Source organism: Chrysemys picta, chromosome 22 (assembly GCF_011386835.1).
Source record: "Chrysemys picta bellii isolate R12L10 chromosome 22, ASM1138683v2, whole genome shotgun sequence".
Lineage (NCBI taxonomy): Eukaryota > Metazoa > Chordata > Testudines > Emydidae > Chrysemys > Chrysemys picta.
Window position 1 is genome coordinate 22,989,485 of NC_088812.1, and position 18,258 is coordinate 23,007,742.

General features: G+C 53.4%; 1 pseudogene; it reads left to right on the forward strand.

The window, feature by feature from the left end:
* The first annotated feature begins 220 nt into the window (after positions 1–220).
* On the forward strand, positions 221–16,733 carry LOC135977151 (cAMP-dependent protein kinase catalytic subunit alpha-like; annotated as a pseudogene).
* Positions 16,734–18,258: the final 1,525 nt, after the last annotated feature.

Consider the following 18,258-nt stretch of genomic DNA (forward strand, 5'->3'; position numbering starts at 1 on the left):
GGGTCTCGGCTCCCCAAAAATTGCTAGTAAATGAATGTTTGCTGATCGGGGGCTGGTGCTGTAAAGGGGAGGAGCAGCTGACAGTATAAAACGGGACCATCCAGTGGTGTCTGTTGCGATCAGACCCGGAGCTGTCACCACACCCGGCAGCATCTGTCAGTGTTAGGCCCCAGCGTGCGTAGGAGTGTGTGTGCGGGGGGGGGGGGGGGGAGGGGGGGTCAGTGACCGTTCACAAATGGAGGAGGAGGTTGGGGAAGACTGAGGCTCCCAGGTGCAGTGATTTGCCTGAGGTGAAAGAGCAAGTTGGTGGCAGAGGCCAGTCCCAGTTGGCTCCTAGTTCTGCCCTTCTCTAACCCTTGGACCCCACAGCCCTCCTGTGATTGGGAACAGAACCAAGGAGTTCTGACCCTCCGCCTCACCCCTGCTCTAACCCACTAGACCCCACTCTGTGCCCAGCGGTGATTTTTGAACTGTGGTAGCACCATGCTGAGCTCAGTGCCAGGTACTCCACAGGTGCAGTGAGAGGCTGTCCCTGCGCCAGGAGCTTGCAGCCTGAATAGACCAAGACGGGCAAAAGGTTGAGAAAAAGGAAGTATCATTTGCCTTTTCCTGATGGGGAATTGAGGCACGGATACAACCCAGAGGTCCTGACTCCAGCCTCTCCCCTCTAGACCTCACTCCCTTCTCAGAGCTGGGGAAAGGACCCAGGCGTCCTGGCTCCTAGCCCTTCCTGCTCCGACCACCAGACCTCCCTCTCAGAACTGGAGAGAGACCCCAGAGTCCTGACTCCCGTTCCTCCACCTTAGCCACAAAATAACCCTGGATGGCGTGGCGCAGGGTCAGATCAGGGGAGTTTGATTGAGACCCACCCTCCCATCCCTTTAACTGGCGTTAGGAGCTCTGCTGCCTTTTCCTGCCTTGGCGGCACTGTAGCCGAGCGGTGGTTCTGTGCGTTGTGGAGCTACTGGGATCACCTTTCCGTTCAGAGCAGGAAGTGTGTGTGTGTGTGTGTGTGTGTGTGTGAGAGAGAGAGAGCTACCCTTCATTCAGCAGTGTTTTGGCCTCTGGTTGAAGGCGCACCATCAAAATGCCTGTGACTAATCCCATGGGTGATGTTCTATGAATGGGATAGAGAAAGTATATGGGGTGCTTCTGTATAGGGTGTTGATATGGTCCTAATTACTGTAGTATCTGCGCACCTCACATGTGAGTACAGTTACCTTCACTGCATCTATGTGGAAGGGGCAGTGCTGTTCTCCCTGCTTTATTAGCGTCGTCCTAGGAGGATTTTGGAGATATTAAAAAAAGTGCCATCCCTAAATCAGGGTGAGAAGTCAAACTCTTTGCACGCTGGCCATCCGAAAGCCGACCTGGTAGCAGGGCAGCTGGAATGCTTGGCCTTCATTTTGACCTTTTAATTTTTGTTGTTACCTTTTCAGTATAAATTCCCTGGGATGGTGAAATGACGTGGTTTTGAACTAATGTGGAGCCGTTGAGAAATGTCGGAGCAGGGCGTTCGGGCAGCTTGGAAACGGTTTCCCAATGATTCCCAAATGGGGATATTTGTCCAACCCCCCCTATCCTGCAAACAGCCCCGGCTTTGGCACATTGGCACTTTCTGAGGGAAAAACATTTTCATCAAAAAATTCTCTCCCTCCCGGAACCTCTCCCTCCTCGCTGGGGTTCAGAGCCAGGCTCCAGCCCGAATGTCTACAGTGCAGTTTTTAGCCCCTGAGCCAGCTGCGGTTGAGCCACACGTCTTTTATTACAGTGTAGACACACCCTCAGGGAGTCTGGCGGGAGCTGAGAATCAAACCCAGGTCAGCCAGGGTAAGCGCTCTAACCACTGGACTACCCTTCCTCTGCTCAGCCTGCCTGGCAAGGCACAAGCATTTGCCAAAATGTCAGTAAATTGAAAACTGAGCAAAGGAGATGTCCTGTTGTGCTATTAACCTGTGGAACTCACTGCCGCCTGACTGTCATACCATGTTGTGTTTCTGAGAGAGACCAGGATTCTGAACCCAATACGACATTTAAGTGGACAGAGTGATAATAGTGAGGGGTAAGAAAACTAACCAAGGTGGCTGGAAAGGCTATTGACGTTCCCTCTTCAGAGCATGAGCCAACCTCTGCCAGAGGCAAGGAGGCATCTCCCCTCTGGCAGGTGATCTCATCTCGACAGGGGTCTTGCACCTTCTCCAAAGCAGCTGGTGCTGTCAGCTGTCAGAAGATCCTGGGCTAGATGGACCTTGGGTCTGAGCCAGTCCCTGTGGTTTAAAGACTCTCCAGGTAATGAAGGTCGATTAAGCTCTCCCCTGGCTGAGCCGCCCCCTGGGCTGCCTTGCTAACCTGCCTGTGAGCACAGGTGTTCCTGGCTTCCCCCTTGTGACAGCCAAAATAGAAAAGGTGAAGTTGAGAAGCAGAAGGGCTGGGATGAGGGCTGGATGGGTCGGAGTTTCCCCCCTAAGGCAGAGCACGCTGGGATTAGTGTGCGGCGAACGGTGACCTTGGCACGAGCTGGATGCTCCCATCAGCACCCCTGGGCGATGGCCCGCGCCAGGGCTGCTGGGCCACAGTCGGCTGCTCCCTTGGGCCTGGTGGAACTTAAGAAAACAAAGTTAAGCCTTGGAGATACAGGGCCGGCTCCCCGGCTGGTGCAAATCACCCTCGGGCCATTGGCATCAATGGGGCCAGATCCTCGGCTGGTGTGATGCAGTTTTCAAGTCAATACAGCCATGCGATTCACGCTACCTGCGCCTCTGGCCCATTGACTCGGTGAAAGCACCGTCTGAGCTTTTTATGTTGTTTTATATCCGTTTTCCGTGAGGAACTTGGGCTCCGATCCTGCAAGGACACAGGGGTATAACTCTCCTCCCATGAGTAACGCTCCGCATGTGGCATTAGGGTTTGCAGAGTCAGGGCTGCGGGCAGTGCCACGCTGGATTGCCCAGTATACCACTGTGCACGTGCCAGTCGCCTATCTCCCGGCTGGCTCAGAGGCAGGTGCAGTAACCCCTTAGTGACTTTCTCTGCAGCAGAAGCCGGTGGAGGGGGCAGGCAGTGGTGAAGAGGTGATTGTGGGGTGCCCTGTGCTGGGCAGATGGGCTGTGACATTGCCACCTGTGGGCCTCTTTGCACTGGTCAGTTCCCAGGCTGGTTTCTGACTCATGAGCCCTGGTCTGTTGGGTGTGCGGGGGCAGGCTGGGGATGATGATGGCTTTAAGGGAAGATATTAACTGATGTGGTTTAGTGCTTAGATTGGGATCTTTGGATGGAAAGGACACAGCGTCTTCCCAAAGACGAGGCAGGATCGGCTCTGCTGACACATGGAGAAACTGAGACGAAGGTGAAGTGACTTGCCTAGATTTGGAAGAGAACTCAGGAGTCGGGACTCCTTGTCCCCCCTGCTCTGTCCCACTAGATCCAGAGCTGGGGATAGAACCCAGGAGTCCTGAATTTCCCCCCTTGCGTGCAGCACTGCTCACCACAGCTGAGAAATGGTTACTGCCTTCCCTGACGCTACCGTGCTCCCCGCAGAGCCCCTTGCATCACGCCAGGCTCTTCTCCTTGGCGTCTCCACAGGGCTGGCAGGGTCCTTCCTCTGGCAAACAAGCTCTTGGCAACCGCATCACAGTGTGAACCTGGGAGGCATCTACCATGTGGCCATGTCTTTCTGCCTGGAGCAGCTTACCCTGCTGAGTGCCTTACTGTGCTGGTTGCAGGCCTTGGCCTGTAGGGGGCGCTTTGGGATCAGAAACTCGCAAATGGGGAAATCTGCTGGAGCGTCAGCGTTGGGCTCGCCTGAGGCAGCCGCCTCTGGGGTTGGCACAGTGGAACTTTCACCCCCCGATCACCCATAGAGCGATGCCCAGGGAGCTGATCTCCCAGCGTGCGTGTGCTCCTGCCATCGGCTGCTCCCACCGAGAGATTCCCCGGGGAGACGGACATTTCCTCTTGCACGTTAATTGTTAAATGTGCCTGGGAGAGGGCTGGCGCTGCCCTTACATATTTTGATTTTAAAAAGACACCTGTCCAAGGTTCTAGACCGTACTACACCATCAACACTACAGCTTGAAACCCGGCAGCGTTACATGGTCGGTCCAGCCGGAACTGAGCCCGGCAGCTGCCGCCCAGCTCCCTTCTGCCCTTTCATCTAGGAAGCAAACCCTCAGCCCTCTCCCTGCTGCGGTTGTCACTGGTCCAGGTTTCCCCGTTCTTGAAGTAGCTGTCCTGGGAAATCAGTCCCCCCTCCCGTGGTTCTGGGATCTGGCAGCAAGGACAGGGAGCCCGGCTGGCGAAGGAAGGATCACCTGGTTGGATGCCAGAGAACCGGGCACCTGCTGTTCCCGGGCTGCTGCTGTGGAGGCTGCGGCTGGTTGTTTTAACCCCTTTGTGGGCAAAGCCCAACTGGGGTTTGCGACTTTCCCGGCTGCTTTCTGCAGGTGTGTGTCTGTCTGTCTGTCTGTGTGATTGGTGCTTGCTGCCTGCATGGTTGAGAGAAGGCTACACACAGGCCTCTGCCCTTTAAGCTAGGGGGGAATCTCCTCCCCCTTCACCCCTTTTGCTGGCAGCAGTGTAGCTCCTGTATCCTCCCATTAGGGCAAAGTGATCCACGCATCGTGACGTCATTTGACTGGAGGGTTGTACGAGTGTCTCCTTGTGGGGTGCAGGTTGTGTGTTGCGGGGCGTGGAACAGGCACCCTTGAGTGGCATGTTCAGCGGGGGCAGGGGGTTTGAGGCACAAGTGTGCCCCTTTGGTAGGCGCTGGGGGCTGCATTAGCCCTCCCTGACGGGGTTCTTCGGTGTGTCCAGGGGCAGGCCTGGGGGTGGGGGTGTTTTGGGAGCGCCCCTGCATGGACCTCTCTCTAGCCAATCCCCAGCTGAGCCACCCTTTGTGGCCAATCAGGCACTGCCATCCCCCTTTGTGACTGCATGCCTCTTCACTGAGCGGGGGGTGGGGGGGCTGAAAGGGGAGCTGTGTCCATTAGGCTGGGTGCCCCACCACTCCTCAAAAAGAACAGGAGTACTTGTGGCACCTTAGAGACTAACAAATTTATTAGAGCATAAGCTTTCGTGGACTACAACCCACAGAAGTACTTGTGGCACCTTAGAGACTAACAAATTTATTAGAGCATAAGCTTTCGTGGGCTACAACCCACTTCTTCAGATGAAGTGGGTTGTAGCCCACGAAAGCTTATGCTCTAATAAATTTGTTAGTCTCTAAGGTGCCACAAGTACTCCTGTTCTTTTTGAGGATACAGACTAATACGGCTGCTGCCCTGAAACCACCACTCCTGACTCCTCACGCTGCTCCCTTTCTGTTTCCCTTACAGTGAAGGAGTTCCTAGCCAAAGCCAAAGAAGACTTCCTCAAGAAATGGGAGAACCCCTCCCAGGTACTGTGCCCCCAACCCAGATCACCCCTCACCCCCACCAGCACCCCCCAATCAAGGCCTCTGTAGCCCCAGGCTGATTATTCTGCAATCACCCCCTGGATCTCTTTCCCCATCGCTGAGCCACCTTGCCACACTGCCTCTGCTAAGGGTCTGGGGTTATTTTTGCTCCTGGGGCTGAGTGGACCATGTTGCTCTCCACCCCCCCCCCCCCAATCTGCCCTCTGGTAACTGGAGGGCCAAGAACTCTGTAGGTTCAACTCCACTCTGCTGGTCGAGAGGGACACTAACCATGTGGGACTCCTCCTGATCCAGCCTGTCTCCCCCTGCCCCATCCTCCTCCCAAGGCCCCAGCGTGGTCGTCCAGCCCAGCCCCAGATTGGCTCCCGGGGGTTGTGTTAAAAGGGACTCTGTTCAAAGGGCCTCCGTTTGCTGCCTGTGCTTGGGCGCAGTGCCCGAGTTTGTAGGTGCCGGAAAAGCTTTTGAGGTCAGCCCTGGGTCTGTCCCCACTGGAAATCCCGCCTGGGGTGGTTGTGCAGCACTTTCACTTTGCTAGTCCTCCCGCACACCCTGTGTCATTAACGCCATGGCACAGATGGGGAAACTGAGGCCCAGAGGGGGAAGGGACTTGGTCAAGGGTATAGGAAGTTGGTGGCAGAACTAGGAAGCGATCTTGTGACTCCTAGTTTCCTGCCCTCTGACCACTGCACTTCATTCCCTCTCCGCACAGACCGAGGGCTAGAACCCAGGAGTCCTGACTCCCAGCCCCTCCCCCGCCTCTTACGCACCAGCCCCCACTGAATGGAGCTCGGCGGGTCGCCTGTCTGGAACTGGATTTTGGTTCTGCCTAAGGAGCAGGGAATCCCTTGTCCGTGTCTCATTCAAAATGTAGCGGTTTCCTTTGGCGCCCTCTGGTGGTGAAATATGACATCTACTTCATATCAATGTTCTCAAGAACAACCCCCTCATGTTTCAGAGTAGCAGCCGTGTTAGTCTGTATCCGCAAAAAGAACAGGAGTACTTGTGGCACCTTAGAGACTAACAAATTTATTAGAGCATAAGCTTTCGTGGACTACAGCCCACTTCTTCGGATGCATATATAAGGTGCCACAAGTACTCCTGTTCTTTTTGCGGATACAGACTAACCCCCTCATGGTCATTAAAGACCCCTCCAGTCTTGCAGTGCAAATCCTACTGTCCCAGGCAGGTTCCTTCCTGGTGCCCCCAGGACCAGTCTGTCCCCCCGTCAGGTTTGTTTTCCCCCTTCCAGAACACGGCCAGTTTGGATCAGTTTGATCGAATCAATACTCTGAGCACAGGCCCATTCGGGAGGGTGATGCTGGTGAAACACAAAGAGACCGGGAATCACTATGCCATGAAGATCCTGGATAAACAGAAGGTGAGACGCAGGAGGCTACCGCGGAGATCTGGCCTGAGGCCGTGGAATCCCCAGTGAGGGGGAGGGATATGGAGCAGAACCCTGCGTGGGGGTGCAGAAGAGGGGAGTGCGTGGGAGGGGCCAGCAGAAGAAGATCTGACTTTTCATTACTCATCAAACTGGAGTATTCCTTCAAGGTAGATGTCCTTTGCTTGCCAGCCCAGTCCTGGGCTGCGTCCCCGTCCCCCCCCGATCCCACAATCCCCTCGATTTGTTTCCTATTTAAAACCAAAGCTGTGCTGAAGGGGTCGAAGGGCACAGTCTTCGTCTCTTATATCTTGAGAACAAACGTTCCTGGCGTGACATCTAGGATCAGGTTTGGAGCTAAGAAAAATCAATTTTGATCATTCCCCTTTTTCAGTCTCTTCTGTTCTGCTTTTGACTCCAGGTTTTGAACAGTGATACTCCCTCCCCCCACCCCCAACCTGGTCGGTTTTGCTTTTGTTTCTAGTCAGTTTCAGTTTCCAGCTCCCTTGCGCTGTCCCTAGGGCATGAGCTCTGCTTTGCTGTGCGGGGGGCGGGGGGGTGTCTCAGAGGAAGTCCTAACTTCATGCACAATTGGCTTTGTGGAGACTTTGAAACCATCACGTGGGATTGTTTCCTCCTGATGGAGTTGTGACGGGTTGGATCACAGAAACCCCCTTGGGAGCTGCCACCCGATGTGCAAAGACTACCTCTGCTCCTGTTTTCCCTGCCAGCTCAGGACTGCAGCACCCTGTCTTGCTGAGCCAGACACTCCAGTCCGCTCCAACACAGACCCAGGGTCTGAATCACTTGTCCCAAAGCTGCAAGTTTATCTGAAAAGAGCTCACAGAAGTGTGCTTGTCTTTAGCACTCAGATGCCCAACTCCCAATGGGGTCTAAACCCAGATAAATCCGTTTTACCCCGCATAAAGCTTATGCAGGGCAAACTCATAAATTGTTCGCCCTCTATAACACTGATAGAGAGATATGCACTGCTGTTTGCTCCCCCAGGTATTAATACATACTCTGAGTAAATTACTAAATAAAAAGTGATTTTATTAAATACAGAAAATAGGATTTAAGTGGTTCCAAGTGGTAACAGGCAGAACAAAGTAAGTCACCAAGCAAAATAAAATAAAATGCACAAATCTATGTCTAATCAAACTAAATACAGTTAAGTTCCTCACCAGTTCCAGAATGCTCCCTTTTACAGGCTAATCTCCTTTTAGCCTGGGTCCAGCAATCACTCACACCCCCTGTAGTTGCTGTCATTTGTTCCAGTTCCCTTCAAGTATCCTTGGGGGGTGGAGAGGCTCCTTCCTTAGCCAGCTGAAGACAAAATGGAGGGGTCTCCAAAGGGTTTAAATAGACTCTCTCTTGTGGGTGGAGACCCCCCTCCTATGCAAAGTCCAGCTCCAAGATGGAGTTCTGGAGTCACCTGGGCAAGTCACATGTCCCTGCATGACTCAGTCTTTACAGGCCGCAGCCATTGTCCACATGGTATCTTGCATGTCTCCAGGAAGACCTCTTATGTGGATTGGAGCATTCCAAGATGCATTGTTCCCCAAGTGTTTCCTGATCAGGTACTTAACCTGGCAAATTCCTTCCTAAAGAAGCTGACCAAATGCCTCCCAAAGCTCACTTAGAAACCAAGCCAGCATACAGCCCATATTCTTAACCTCAAGTAGAAAACGATCTAGATGTACAAATAGGATGAATAGATACAGTAGACCAGAACCTTTACGGAGATATATTACATGGCACAGGCAGCACAAAACATATTCCAGTTATGTCATACATACATGTATAAGCGCCCCCTCCCCATAAAGCCGTATGGGGTACACTGTCCCAGGAGTTTCTGTGAAAGCTAAAATTCAAGCCCCGGCAATGGGGCTTGGACCCTCTTCTCTGAACCTGGCTCTTGGGGCCTGTGAGCTACACCCTGTGTGTAGGGGGGAGAGCAAAGAGAGTTGTGCCTTCGAGCTCCATAGCACCCCCTGTGGCCGGCCTGATTAAAGAGGGGCTGGCTCTGAAGGGAGACCTGTCTCCTGTCTGTCAGCCTGAGGTTAATGGGTTGTAGCGACGAAGAGTCGTCAGCTCAGAGGAGGCTGCAGGGTAAATCGCAGCCCCTGCGGCAGCCTGGAGGCTAGGGTGATGGGCGTGTTAGTGACAGGCAGTGCTGGCAGAGTTGTTTTCTTGGGGCCCCTCATCGTTCTTGGGTTAAATAGCTTTGATCTCTGGCCCCTTGTCTGCAGAAGCTGCTTCGATGGAAATGTCACCCCTGCTCCGTGCCATGTAGCTCTTGGGTGACACAGTAGCACTGGGGCCAGAGGCTGCTGTTACACAGGCTGGCTCGCTGAGCCAATCGATTCTCCTACGACAGTCTTGCCTGCTATGTGCTGACTGGGCCCCATCAAGGTACCACTAGGGTGTTGGGGGCCTGTTTAGCTGGTACAGGGTCAGGAAGGCCCACGTCACGCAGAGCAGAACTGTCTGAGCAGGGAGACCAAGGATGGGCTGAGCTCCCTTCGTCCCCTTAGAGACAGCAGGGTTCAGGCATTGTTCCCCTTACGCTCTTTGGAACCCACCTTTACCCTGCTCCTGGGGCTCAAGGCGTAACCCTCTGACTTTAGGCACCTGGCCTCACCCTTCGTAGGCTCAGGGCGTCACCTCACACTCTGCGGGTTTGCAGAGTCTTTTCCCAGTGAAAGAGCCTCACACAGAAATATCCTTAACCTCTGTTTATTAACAGTTACTGTCCCAGACTCACAGGTCATGCCCACTCTTGGCCCCATGCAGTCCCTGGGGGAACCTCCTTCAGTGTGACAGCCCTTCTCGGGGGTCCACTTTCTCTCAGGGGTTAAGCCCCTCCACCTCCTGGAACCACACCTCTCTGAGCCTTAGCACACCTGTCTCTTGCCATGGGTCCCCTAAGGGAGTCCACTCGCTCTGGACCTCCAGGGCCTTCACTCCCAGAGGGAATAACACAACCCTGTTCTCTAGACCGGAGGCACTCTCAGCCAGCGTAAAACAGGAGGGTTTCTTGAGCGTCTGAACACAGCATAGGAAACTCTCAGGGCCCTCGGGCCTAGCCTCCCTCAACCCAGCACATCCAAGTCTCGCCTGCATCCAGGTGGGCTCTGCCTGCTCTCTCTCTCCAGACCCGAGCCCCCCTGCTTCCCAGCTGGGCATCTGATACCACCAGTAGCGGGGTGCAGGGGGAGCAGCCGCTTCCCCCGCCTTCCCAAAAGCGGCCGGAAGAGTGGGGGGGGGGCGCACGGCATGTGGCCTGCAGCACGGCCCACCAGTGGCGGCCGAAGAAGCGGGCGCGGCATGTGGCCCGCGGCTGGAGGAGTAGGGGCGGGGGGCGCAGCCTGGCGGCCTGCAGCGTGGCCAGCCACCATGGGGGGGCGGCGGGCACGGCCGGAGGAGCGGGGCGGGCACAGCATGGTGGCCGGAGGAGCAAGGGGGGGAGCCACGGGGGTGGCACGGCAGGGGGGGAGGAGCCATGGGGGGGAGGGGCAATGCGGCTGGAGGAGAAGCCAAAGCGGGGCGCCTTTTTAATATTTGCTCCCCCTCCTCTTAGAAGCTGGCTACGCCACTGGATACCACCTCCCCCAAGTCCCGCCTATGTCCTTTGTCTTCTGTCCTGGTAAACAGGGTCCCCATGGCCTCCTCTCCTGTCAGCTGTCCTCTGGCCCCCTGTGTCTGGAACCGCCTGGTCAGGTCACCGGGGTCCTCTCTTCACAGCCCCTTGTCTTCCCACTGGCCAGAACCAGAACTCCCAAGCTGGGCCTCCTGGTCACCAGGTCACCAGTCGCTGGGGTATCCATTCTCCAGGGCCATAGGCTGGGGTCCCAAGTTCTGTCACTGGTCCTCCGTAACAACAAGCTCCCTCTCCCATCACCTCGTTAAACCAGTAACACCCAGGGAAACTGAGTCCCACCCCCTCTACATGCAAACCATTGGAAAAAACAAGGGTGCTCTGTGCTCATGTTCTCACCACGGAGCCGGGCAGGGTCTCACTAGCGGAATGGCTTTGTTGGGCTCAGCGGAGTTACTTCGGAGGCTGCTCTTCGACTTTGCAGCTGCAAGGGAGGATGAAACCAGCCTGGTCAATTTCACACTCTGCTTTTGAGAATTTTCACTTCCTGCTTCCGTTCCTTTGGGGTGTCTGACCTGGCGGCAGGTTGGATTTCCCCTTTGATCATAGACATCACAACTGGGAAATCCATCTTGGGCCTGCCCGTCCCTGCCCCTAGACCAGAGGTGTGGGGAGGGGTTGGATTTTCTAGGGCTCTAGCACTAAATATTCCACGCAAATAAAGCTCGCGCCCTCTCATTAGTGAGTCTCTTCCCCAGCTGCCTCTGTGCAGCAACTCCCACTGCAGGTGTGTGCCCGGGACCTTCCGCACCACAGCACAGTCCCTCCGGCCCTTGAGCTAAAGGAGTAACAGCAGCAGCTGGCGGCAGTAGTAGGCTGTCATCTCCCAGAGAGCGGGTGCACTGCATTGTGTGCTATGTGGAAGCCAGGCCAGTGCATCAGGCTCCCTGGGGACGTGTGGGGTTAGCACCCGGAAAGGGAAGGGGTAATAAAGGAGCAGGGTGTGGGGAGCAGTTTCATCCTGGTGTCGCAGGCGCTGACGGGGGCTCGGAGTGAATCTTGCAATCCGTTGCTGCTGCATTTCCTTCTAGGATAACTCCAATCTGTACATGGTGATGGAATACATCCCGGACGGAGAGATGTTCTCCCACCTACGGCGGATCGGGAGGTTCAGGTGAACGTTGCCATGGGAGCCGATGTTGGGGACAGTGTCGCTAACGGTTAGAGCTGGGTGGCTGTTAGACTCCTGGGTTGTATCCCTGGCTCAGGGAGGTCAGTGGGATCTAGCACTTAGAGGAGAGGGACTGGGAGTTGGGACTCCTGGGTCCTTTTCCTGCCTCTGCCATTCACTCCTTGTGGGAAGGGGGGAGAATCACTCTGTGCCACTGTTTCCACAGCTGTGAATTTGGGATTTAGTTCAGTAGAGAACTAGACCTATTATCCACTAGCAGCATCTGCAGCGACGCTGGCTTTGATTCTCATGTTGCAGGGCGTGACCTGATCCCCAGCTGGGCTGGTCAGGAAGGGATTCCCTATGGGGAGGGCTGCTGAGGTCTTCTGCCAGCACTAGCCACAGTCAGTGGCAGGGATGCCAGGGCTAGATGGAGTCAGGCTGGAAGGAACTGGGGGTCCATGGGTGTGTGTGTTGGGGTTACGGGGGGGATGCTGGTCTGGGAGGGGCTTGCCCTGGGTTGCCTGGGATGGAGTCAGGGGTCTAGCAATGGGGGTGGGATGTGTGTGCTAGGTCTAGTGGTCTGGGCAGGGCAGATGGGGCCACCTAGCCTAGAAGCGTTGGGGCATCTTGCCTGGAAATCTATAAGGAAGGTGAAGGTGGGGGTGGCAGGGGGCCGAGGGTGCTGGGCTGGCTGAGAGGGGGCGGATCTGGCCCAGGATTCCCACGTTCTCCTCACACCTCATTGCAGTGAACCTCACGCCCGGTTCTACGCTGCTCAGATCATCCTGACCTTTGAGTATCTGCACTCGCTGGATGTCATCTACCGAGACCTGAAGCCAGAGAATCTCCTGATAGACCAGCAGGGCTACATCAAGGTGACGCTGCTGCCCCTCCCCCTCTCCTTCCCTTCCCCATCCCAGAGCTGGCTCCTGGCTCCCTGCAGTGACTTCCTCCCTGCCCAAATCTCTCTCCTGCCATCCCCTTGCCAAAGCCAAGACACCCCAACACGGCCAGAATACATCAATCATCTGCTCTTCCCCTCCCCCTCCTGCTGTCACAGCCTCCGGGCTGATCCAGCTTCTCCCCTCTCTGTGTTTTGGCTCCAGGTGACGGATTTTGGTCTTGCCAAGTGGGTGAAAGGCCGAACCTGGACTCTGTGTGGGACCCCGGAATACCTGGCCCCCGAGATCATCCTCGGCAATTTGAGCTGGGGAGGGCCTGTCCGCTGCTTGATCTCTAGCTGATCCCTGGTCACCAGGTGGTTCCTCCCGCCCCCCAAACGTTCGGTGCGTGACCCTGGCCTGCTTTCCCCAGGCAGGGTTATAACAAGGCTGTGGACTGGTGGGCCCTGGGCGTCCTCATCTATGAGTTGGTGGCTGGTTACCCCCTGTTCTTCGCGATACAGCCCAATCGGATCTACGAGAAGATCGTCCTGGCAAGGTATGTGGGCTGGGGGAGGGGACACTTGTGTGATTTGGGGGGGGTGCCAAGTCTCAGCGACTGATCAGAGAGATGCTCACACGCTGCGCCCCCAACAGGCTCATGCCCTCCCATGCTCCCCCAATCCCCAACACGTGGGCATCCTCCCTGTCATGTACCCCATTCCCCCTGCACCCCAACACATAGACCCTCCCTTGCCACGTACCCCTATTTCCCCAACACATGGACTCCATCCCCCATCCTACCACCAATGTGCTCCCTGTAACTCTCATGGGGACTCCTGGAACAGGTGCCTTTGGTTTTCTTGTACGCTGTTGTGAGTTGCAAAACCCTCCACAGCCCTGTTACGTTGCAAGACTAAACATTCCTTAAACACATCAGTCATCTCCAGGCACTGGTAGAGCACTCATCGCCATAGTAACCAAGAGCCCATAATATTCCTCTGCCCACCCCAGCGCCTTCTCGCCAAGGATCTCCGAGAACTCGTGTTGGACATAGTCAGCTTTAAAGCTAGTGGGGAACTCAACAGGCCTGGGTTCTGTTCCCGGTTCTCCTGCCAGCCTGCTCAGTGACCTTGGGCAAGTCACGTCTCCCTGTGCCTCAGTTTCCCTTTATGTAAAATGAGTATAATGATGCGGCAGCCCTGCTTTGAGATCTGTGGAGGAAAAATGCTCAGTAAGAGCTGGGGGGGGTGGGGGGAGAATGCTACTAATTAACCATTTCAGCTCTAGTGTCAGTCCTCAGTAGCCTCCCCCACACACACTTCTTGTCCACTCATTGTCCTGGAGTGTTTTTAAAGGGCTTGTTATTTATTATTAGGTGTATTACGATAGTGCCTACAAGCCCCAGTCGTGGGTCAGGACCCCATTGTGCTAGGTGATGTACATATTAGGTGTATTATGGTAGTGCCTAGGCACCCCAGGTGTAGCCCAGGACCCCCTGTGCAAGGGGCTGTACATTACTAGGTGTATTATGGTAGGGTCTCAGCACCCAGGCATAGCCATGCAAGGGGCTGTACATTATTAGGTGTATCTATGAATCTAGCCACGAGGGCAGGGCAGGTAAAATCCAGACCTCTCTCTCCTTCCCCACCCCAGTTCCGGTTCCTGTCTCACTTCAGCTCGGAGCTGAGGGACCTGCTCCGGAACCTGCTGCAGATGGACCTCACCAAACGCTTTGGCAACCTCGAGAACGGGGTCAACGACATCAAGAACCACAAGTGGTTTGCTACCACTGACTGGAACGCCGTCTACCAGAGGAAGGTAGGAGGGCAGTGGTGGGTGGCGGCTGGCAGAGGAGAGCCTGGGTAACTTCCACATGCATGCGACCTCTGTCAGCAGGAATTGAACCTGGGATCATCAGTGCCCAGGCCTGTAGGAGTGCATTGGTTCCTGGGACTCTGTAGCAGGGTGTTGTGGCTGGGTCCAGCCACTAGGGGGCGGTATGCTCACCCAGCATTGGTTTAAAGTAGGGAGCCCTCAGTCACCTGTTTGTAACATGGTGGCAAAAGCATGGTCCAGTCCCCACCCCCTGAGGATAACAGCCTACTGCTGCTGCTGCCAGCTAATGGCGTTATTCTTCTAGCTCCGGTGGGAGAGGGCTGTGCTGAAGGTCCTGATTAAAACATGATGATGCAAGTGGGGGCTCTTTCGGGGATCCAACGGGCTCATGACTCCCTGCCCTTCCCTGATTGCAAAGTGAGAGGAGGGAGTTCTGGCTAGAAAAAAGGGGGCTTGAGGAGGCGCTGATCCTGCGTCCCTCACCTGGTTGCTAAGGGGCCCGATCCTGTATCTCTTAAGAGTGCTGGTGGCCCTGTTCCTGGGCTCCTAAGCAGGGTTATGGGCTCCCCCTTCCATGATTGAAAAGTGTGAGGGTTTCTGACTGGATTGGGGGACGAGGGGGGCTGATCCTTGCCTGCCTTGTTACAAAGTTGGGGCCTGATCGTGCGCCCCTTGCAGACCCAGGAGTGGGGTGGGGGGGATACAAATGTTGATCCCTCACCTCGTGCCCAACCTGGTCCCCCCCTCCCTTTTCAGGTGGAAGCTCCCTTTATACCAGAGTGCAAAGGCCCAGACGACACGAGTAACTTCAATGACTCTTAGGAAAAGGAGATTCGTGTCTCGATCACTGAGGAGTGCGTCAGGGAGTTTGCTGAGTTCTAGGGCCAGTAGCCCTCCCCCCAAAATCCCCCTTTCCCACAAAGAAGCTTGAGAGTCCCATCTAGAGGGTGGGGATATCATCCGCCCTGCCCCGGACACACGTCTGTGTCCTCTGACAAACCTTGTTTCACTGGAAAAAACAAAACAACCCCCCTCAGCCCCCACTTCCTCTTTAACAGTGTGCTTTTTGTAAACATATTTGAAACAATTACCAATTAACTTTGGTTTAAAAAAAAATAATGGGCTGTTCGGCTCTAGGGGACGGTTGTTGTTGCTGTGATGAGCCGGGAGCTGTTCCTCTCCCCGGAGGCTCAAAGAGTTCAGGGATGTGGCTGGGGAGTTGGCGGCTGCCATTAGCGGTATCTGAACTCGCCTGGAGTTGGCAGCCCAAAGGGACGAGCGTCCGCGCTTAAATGGGGAGGTGGCATCTGGTCGATGGATAAACGGGCATCGCAGGCAGTAGCGGAGAGGTTATTTTATCGCTGTGTCTGGGGGGGGGCGACAGCTGCTGGAATGCCATGGCCAGGTCTGGCGCCCACAATTCGAGGAAGAAGGTGAAAAATTGGAGAGGGGCAGAGAGTTGCCATGAGAACGATTAAATGGGGGAGGGGGGAAACCTGCCTTATGCTGAGACGCAAGGAGCTTCTTAAAGCGAAGGTTAAGGGGTGCCGTGATCCCTGTCTCGAAATACCCAGGGGAATAACTCTGTGATAATGGGCCAGTCCCGCTAGCAGACAAAGGTCTAAGGAGAGCCCGTGGCTGGAAGCTGAAACTAGAAATATTCAGACTGGGGAAAAAGGGCAGATTTTTAAGCAGGGTGTAATTAGCCATTGGAACCATTCACCAAGCATCGTGGTGGATTCTTCATCACTGACGCTGTTTCAATCGAGATGGGAGGTTTTTCTAAACGATCTGCTCCAATTCCAACAGGAGTTGATTCAGGGAACCTGTGGCCTGTTATGCAGGTCAGACGAGGTGCTCACAGTGGTCCTGTCTGAATCGATAATCTAGCCATTTCTGAGGCCGGGGCTGGGGAGGTGAACAGCCAGACCGACCCCAGTGTGCAGGAATGCAGTGCGCTAGCAGAGTGGGGATTGCCAGAAGCAGAATACTTCCATCTAAATGTGGCTATGTACACACCTTCCTTATTGCAGGGAAACTCCTTCCATGTGTGTGAATCTGCTTCCAAAGGGGATCAGGTAATGAGATGCCAGCTAATTCCTGGTGTGGGAGGAGAGAGAGCAAACCTCTGTGAATGAGGGGCAGTTTATCAGGAATAAAATGGAAGTGATGAGCCCTTCTGTACAGCCCCTTGCACAAGGAGGTTCCAAGTGCAATCAGGCTGGAAACCGATTGTGTTTTGTGAAAGAATTGGAGGGTTTCAAATTTGTTCCCATTCTACATTGGAGAGAGTCAGAGCAGGACCTTGAACCTGGGTCTTCCACAGCAGAGGTGGGTGCCCAAAACACTGGGTTACTGGTGGGTCTCAATTGGGCCTGAGAAACCTTTCATTGAAACCAATCTGTCCTTGAAAAGTTTTGTTGTCTATAAATCCACTTTTTCTGGCGATAAAAGTCCCGCCCAGCTCTGCCTCTGGCTGTCACTGCCTGTATAAAGGAGCACGGCTGCAATTTCTTAATGTAACCGTCATATAGTTACTGGTAGCAACCTTTGTGCTTTGGGCACTAGGCTGACACTATTCGTGTGTGGGGTTTTTTTTTTTTAAAGTACCAGTCACCAAATCATGCGAGTTTGATTAAAAAGCAATCAGGGCTTTAAAAAAACAATGAAAGCAACTTTTATACCTTTTATTACATATAATAAGGAGCAACAGCTGCATTTTGTTATACTTTTTTTGACATTTTATTTTTTTTATTAATTTTTGCTACAGTTCACATTTTATTTTTATTTACTATAAGGTCAAAACAGTATTTTTTTTACTGTTTGTTTTTATTTGCTTTTTTGCTTTTTACCCGTCTAGGCCTTTAAGTTTTGCGTTAATAGACTCAGTGTCAGCCTGACCTTGTTAGCTTGACTTTTGCTTTATTTCTAGAGACTTAAGATATTTATGTTCAAATTTCTTTTATTCCTTTTTTTACTTCCACACTTTTGTGCTTCCAGCGCAACTATTAATTTTAAACTTTTGATATATCTCTGTGATTTTTTAAAACAGGAACTGTGAAAGTAAAAAAAGGAATAAAGGAAATTTGAACAGAAAACTGTTAGTTTTTAGAAATGTTGTGTGTTATTTTAGGAGCACTGACTATAAATTGGTTAGGCTTATCAGGTAGTTTAATTTTTTAAATGTTTTGGTGACTTATTTAATTTTACATGCATTTTTTCTATGGACCCGGCAGGATTTGGTATGTGGGAGCCCACGACCCTTTAATTGGTTCGTATGCTTGGAAGGAGCATTGCAAATGTTAGCTGTTGCTCATTATTATATGTCATAAAAGGTATAAAAGTTGTCTTCATTGTTTTTTTAACAAAGACCTGCCCCGTGTACTCTCCCAAGCAGTTGCAATTGTTCAAAAATGAAGCTGCCTCTGGCTTGTTGCTTCAAACTCAGAGCAAGGACTCGTTTTTCTCCGACAATTTGGTGCCGTGACTCAGATGCCAAACGCCTGGCTGGAACAGCGACAAACTACTCCGGACTGTTCCCCTGCAAACCCCATGGCGCCATAATAGAGGTAAAAAACCTTTTGAAATCTCTCTTGGGGTGTGGCAGGAGGACTGCCCATGGGGCCGTCTGTCCCTTTGGGGCTCACGCCATCCAAACGTAGTGTTTTGCAACAAAATCAGATGCAGAGCGGTTCTGAGGAATTTGTTGCTGCCCTCAAGTAAGGTCAGTCATTGCGGTTCTAAAAAATAGTTTATTGCCGCCCTCAAGTAGGTTAGTAATTGTGGTTCTAAGGTCCTCAATAAGGTTAATGCACCAGTGCTAAGGGGTTTCTACTGCCTCAAAAATAAAAGGAATGTTGTATTAAGTCCAACCATAATGAATGAAGGTTATTGTTAAATAAAATGCATCAAAATATGGGAAATAAATGTGTATGTGTAAATAAATAAAAAAAAGGAAAGGGTATA